This window comes from Sapajus apella, unplaced genomic scaffold (assembly GCF_009761245.1).
Source record: "Sapajus apella isolate SASKATOON/1434 unplaced genomic scaffold, GSC_monkey_1.0 scaffold9, whole genome shotgun sequence".
Lineage (NCBI taxonomy): Eukaryota > Metazoa > Chordata > Mammalia > Primates > Cebidae > Sapajus > Sapajus apella.
This window is the reverse complement of record NW_022436949.1, coordinates 33680436-33686792: the sequence shown is the minus strand read 5'-3', so window position 1 is coordinate 33686792 and position 6357 is coordinate 33680436.

Genomic DNA, 6357 nt, shown 5'->3' with positions numbered 1-6357 from the left:
CTACACTACATTTATGAAAAATTGTCTTTAATAATAGCTTACTGTAACATTTTTTACTTTATATACTTTTTAATTATTTTCAAATTTTGACTACTTTGTAATAACATTATAGCTTAAAACATAAACAACATACTGTACAATTACACAAGTACTTTATATTTTTATTCTATGGTTTTTTTTCAAATTTTTATTATTTTACTTTTCAAACTTTTTTGTTAAAAACACAAACACCCACATTAGTCTAGACTTTAATAGAGTCAGGATCATCAGTATTACTGTCTCCCTTCTCTGTATCTTGTCCTACTGGAAGGTTTCAGGGACAATGACACATAAGGACCTGTCATCTCCCATGACAATAAGGCCTTCTTCAGGAATACCTCTTGAAGGATCGTCCGAGGCTGTTTTACAGTTAACTTTCATTTTTAAGTAGGCACACTCAAAATAATGATTAAAAAGTATAGCAAATCCATTAACCAGGAACATAGCAGTTTATTGTCATTAAGCATTAGGTACTACACATAATCGCATGTGCTATACTTTTATAAGGCTGGCAGGGCTCTAAGTTTGTCTACACCAGCACCACCAAACACATATTGGTAAATGCTATGGCGATGATGTTGCCATGGCTAAAATGTCATTAAGCAATAGTAATTTTTCAGGGACTGTATTTTAAGGTTCTTCCATGTCACATAGTCTTTGCCTGAAACCCACTCTCAATGGCTGCCAAACTGTTCACCTTATGGTTTTATTATATTGTGTTTATTTATTAGTGAAGATATTTAGAGTGTTGTTATAGCCTGTTTTCTACTTAGCGTATTTTTATAAGATATTTTTCTGCAATTTAGTTAATTTAAATAGCAGCTTTCTACTAATTTTCTATCACCTATTTAGTGGCTCTGTTAGATAATTTTAACCTTACATGATAGAGTTGCGTCACAGTTACACTTCAATTGGGAGGACAAGAAGATCAAGACAACTGCATTTCTTTTAAAATCATGCTAAAAATTAGAACAAATAGAAAGTGTTGATAGTGAATGGAGAATGTGAAGGAGAGAAACCAGCCTTCTTTCTGAAAATTTTCTCCTTTTAAATTGATAGACAATGTTACGATTTACTGACATAAGGAAGACTGCAGGTGGCAAAGTTCTGAAGGGAAAAGCAGGAGCTTATGTTTTGACAGATGAAGTTTGAGAGGCTTATTAATCATCCAAGGAGGATGTCTCAAAGAGGGATTTAGACCTAGAGGGCTACAGATATAGCAGTCTTAGGGTAGAAGATAGTATTGGAATCATAAATTTAGAAATTACAACACTTAGTATTTAAACTAATGAGGTGGGATGAGATCACCAAAGTAATCAGTGTATATTGAAGGGTGCTGTATAGAGTTATGTCAGGGAAAAATGTGACAGTGTATTTTCAAGCACTTGTCCAATTTCAGTTCCCATCAAGGAACTAACGATTTCAGATTATTTGCAAATACTAGCAATTTAGTTTGGGTTTGAGGTTTGTGTTTATGGGGTCATACTCTACATGTTGAACTGCAATTTGTTTTGGTCTCTAATTGATGTGATAAGGAACTTTTTTTTATTAGTATGCATAAATCTACAGGATTACTTTTGTTTCATAATTTTTAGTGATATTAATGTACCAGAGTTTAATCATATTTTTATTTAGATAACATGCAAATAATATTTAATTATACATGGAATTGAGGTTGAACACAAAAAAAGATGAATAAATAACAAAGGAAGAGTTTATTTAAATGTTACAGGAAATAATACTGCCTACCATCTAATAATCTGCATATGTTTTGATATGAATATGAATTTGTTACATTTTCTCATTGGGTTTCAGATTCAACTTCTCTAATAATACGAGCATCTTACCATGGGGAGTAGGATTCTAGTATCTGTAGACAAGAAAATTAGTATCACAGGGCTTGCAAATCTAAGAGCTCTCCTTCATTGGGTGATCAGTTGGATAGAAAACTGTCTGTTTCAAGTTATAGGAAAATATAGGTTATGCTGGACTGACTAAGAGATACAATGTAAGTTTTTAAGCTTTTAAGTGAAACCTTCCTTGATCCTTTTTTTTTTTTTTTTTAACAAATAATGTCATTACTCAATATTTACTTCTGTGGTACTCTTAGAATCTAAGCCCTGCATAAGATGCCACACCATGCTGCAAATAATGGCATGACAGACTTTCCTAGGGCATGCTAGATAACTTAGTGCACATTGAAATAATTCTGTGGATGTATTTTTAAAAGTGGAAATGCAGGGCCTAAAGGTTTATCATTTTAAAAATTTTCAAAGTATCTCTGGATGCTAACCAAACTTACATTCCCTCAACGTCTTGTGAGAGTTCCATTTGTCCCACCTTTGATAACATGGATATTACCAATCTTTAAAAATTTTGCTGATATGATCCTTATTGTTTTAATTTTAATTACCGTGCTTAATACTCTGAGTGAACACCTTTGTGTATATTTTCCTCTGTTTGTATTTTTAAATCCCTCTACATCTTCTTGACTTCTTTAAATTGTTTTACTTTTCTTTGCAATGTTTTATGTTTTGTTCTTTATACTGAATCCATATTATTTTTGATTCTGCAGAGTCTTTTCAAAACTTTCATCGAGTCTGCATGGATGTGAATTTTAACTTGCTTATGGTTTCACTTATTATAAGTAATTTTGTGTGTGTGTGACTGTGAGTGCATTGTGATCTGTTTGAATGTGTGTTTGTTTACTGTTGTTAAATCTAATATTTTACTTTATTTTGCACTCTCTGTCTTGTAAAGTGATCTGCTAAGCCCATAAAATAAGTCCGGAAGTTCTCCAGTAATTTCTATATACTAGAATATGTCTAAAAATATAAGAATTATCTATTCTTGAAATATTGGTAGCAATTCCTTTAACACCATGTGCTGGGATGAAATTTAGGTATTCTTTGTGTGTTTCATATCCCGCTTCAGCAGTAATACTTTAATGGGCCTGTTTTTTAGTTTTGTATTGTTCCAGAAAACTTGCTCATTTCCAGGATCTTTTCTATTTCTTCCTACCAGCCAAATAGAAATACTGAGTTGCTGACAAACTTTGTGGATGTAATGAATTTTCTAGTCCAGCATTATATGGCACAAATTTTATGCTTTTCCCCTCAGCCAGTCAGCTTCCCTCTGAATTAGAATTTAACTGTGATAATTTAAAAAATTATTATTATGCTTTATGTTCTGGGATACATGTGCATAACGTGCAGGTTTGTTACATAGGTTTCTATGTCCCATGGTGGTTTGCTGCACTCATCAACCCCTCATCTACATTAGGTATTTCTTCTAATGCTATCCTTCCCATAGTCCCTCAACCCTTAACAGACCCCGGTTTATGATGTTCCCATCCCTGTGTCCATGTGCTCTCATTGTTTAACTCTGACTTACGAGTCAGACATGCAGAGTTTGTTTTTCTGTTCCTGTGTTAGTTTGCTGACATCTTTTAATTTTTGTATAAGATGTAAGGAAGGGGTCCAGTTTCAGTTTTCTAAATATGGCTATCCAGTTCCCCAGCACCATTTATTAAATAGGGAATCATTTCCCGATTGTTTGTCAGGTTTGTCAAAGATCCGATGGTTGTAGATGTGTGGCATTATTTCTGAGGCCTGTTTTCTGTCCCATTGGTCTATATATCTATTTTGGTAGCAGCACTATGCTGTTTTGGTTACTGTAGGCTTGTAGTATAGTTTTAGGTCAGGTAGTGTGATTCCGCCAGGTATGTTCCTGTTGGTTAGGACTGCCTTGGCTATACAGGTCCTTTTTTTGGTTCCATATGAAATTTGGAGTAGTTTCTTCTAATTCTGTGAAGAATGTCAATAGTAGCTTGATGGGGATAGCATTAAATCTATAAGTTACTTTGGGAAGTATGGCCATTTTCATGATACTGAATCTTTCTATCCATGAGCATGGAATGTTTTTCCATTTATTTGTGTCCTCTCCTGTGTCCTTGAGCTGTGGTTTCTAGTTCTCCTTGAAGAGGTCCTTCAAATCCCTTGTAAGTTGTATTCCTAGGTATTTTATTCTCTTTGTGCTCGCTGTTTACTCTCTGTTCTGTTTCTAGAGAGATGATTAGGAGATGTACATCACAGACAATATAGTGATTAAGCAGATTTAACTTAGAGGCAGACTGCTAAGGTTTGAGTTAGGACTGTGGTACTAATTAAGTTTTTAAACTTGAAGTTACATAATATAAATGTGTCTCAGTTTCTTCAGTAGTTAAGGCAATAACTATGTAAATGTTAGTTAAATACCTCATTAGTTGTTATAAACTCAGCAAATGTTACCGCGTGTTACTATTATCATTTAATAGGAGGATGGAAGATTGATTGGGAATAAATTATTGCAGTCATGTAATATTTGTGTCACTTATAAATCTTAATCCTCGAATTAACATTTGTGGAAATTTATAAATATTTTCTATTGTTTAATTGCATTTTCACATTTTTAAACTTAACTGAAATATAGCATATATTAAAGAAAATACACCAAACATATGTGCTCAATACATTTTCACAATACATGTAAGTATGCAACTGCAATATGTGTAAAAAATAAACTATTGCTAACATCCTAGAAGCTTACTCATGCCTTTTTCTAGTTGCTAATCTTTTTTTGCCTCTGCCTCTAACGTTTCCTTATTTTGACCCTAACTCTATAGTCTACTTTTGCCTGGTTTTGAGCTTGAAATAAATAAAATCATAATTTTATGATTTTATTTTATTTATAAATTCCTTTATTCCTGGCATTTTTTATTCAACATTATGCTTTAGTCTATAGTTTTAGTATGTTAGTTTTCATTGCTACATAATAACATTTTATTGTATAAAAATAACAACATGCAACCATTCCACTAATGGTAAACATTTCAGTTATTTAAATGCGTGGCTGTTATAAATAAGATTGCTATTAATTTTATATGTCTTTGGTGCACACGTGTGTACCAAGATGCACACGAACACATGCATGAAACTGCTAGGTGGTAGCATACATACGTATGTATCATACATACATGTTTAACCTTGTAGACAAAGGCACATTGATTTTTTTCAAAATCACTGTTATGCTGTCAGTGTTTATGAGGGTTTCTGTTTCTGCAAATCCTTGCAAACAGTTGGTTTAAATATTAATAATTCTGGTTAATGTATTTTCATATAACGTATTGTGATTTGTGATTTTAATTTGTATTTGCACAATTTCTAATCAATTGTCCACTTTTTATTACATTTATTAAGTTTTTGGGTATCCTCATTCATGACAAGCCTATTCTGCCACCTTGCCTAAATATCTATGAGATAGAATTTCCATTTCTCATTGCTGTGTAGTAGTTACTTATAGTTTCATAATTTCAGCTTCTTTTCAAATTCATGGATTGCAAAATGTATGTTTTATATTTACAGTATTAGGTTTCGCAATCCTTGAAAATATTTTTTTTCATTTATTTAGCTATTCTTTATTTTTTCTAAATTTTAAAAATATTTTTCTGTAGAGATCTTCAACATATTTTATGTTTCTTCATAGTTATTCACATTTTAAAAAGTATATTTTTAAATATCCTTTAAATATATTATATATATTACATTTATAGGTGGCGCCCAACTAGATTTTGAGAAGGCAAATGTGCTTCGGATGTTTCTTCTAGATGAATCACATCTATATTGCGGGGGGTGTTTGCAAGGTAGTGGAGAAGGAGAATTGAAGTAGAAGGCCTTTACAACAAGCTAAGTGGTGCATAGTTAGGGCTTGATATAGATAAAAAGGAATTAATAAGTGATGAATATGAGCAAAATCTCAGCATCTGAGTCTGCAGAAATTGGCATGTTTTGACTGTGAAGAGTGATGGATAGGATGAAAGATGAAAAGTTACTTTCCTACCAAAAATTGCATGATTTATTTTCTTCTGGAAGAATAAAATAAGATATCGGTGTTCAATGGGAGTCAAGAGAAAGCAGAGGAAGTCATGACTATGTTTTTACAAATTTTCATGGCAGCCTCTTTTCACATTCTTTTCTGGTATGTTCACTACATATGCTCTCAAAGGAAAAATTATTTTTTTTTCTCCTTCTCTTTGTGACTAGTCTTTGTTCATCATGAGAAATACTCCATGACTACAGACATAAAGAAAAAGCATTCCATTAAAGTTTCAATGATGGGTTAGGAACTGAGAAGTCGGTGAAATCTTCTGCCTAGGTGTATCCTTGGAAAAGCCACTGCTATGCCCAACCAGCACTGGGAATCCCAGATCACATGCAATCATAGGAGATGCCCTGGCATGCAGATGTTTAGCATATGTTCTGGTAGAAGGAGATTACAGTG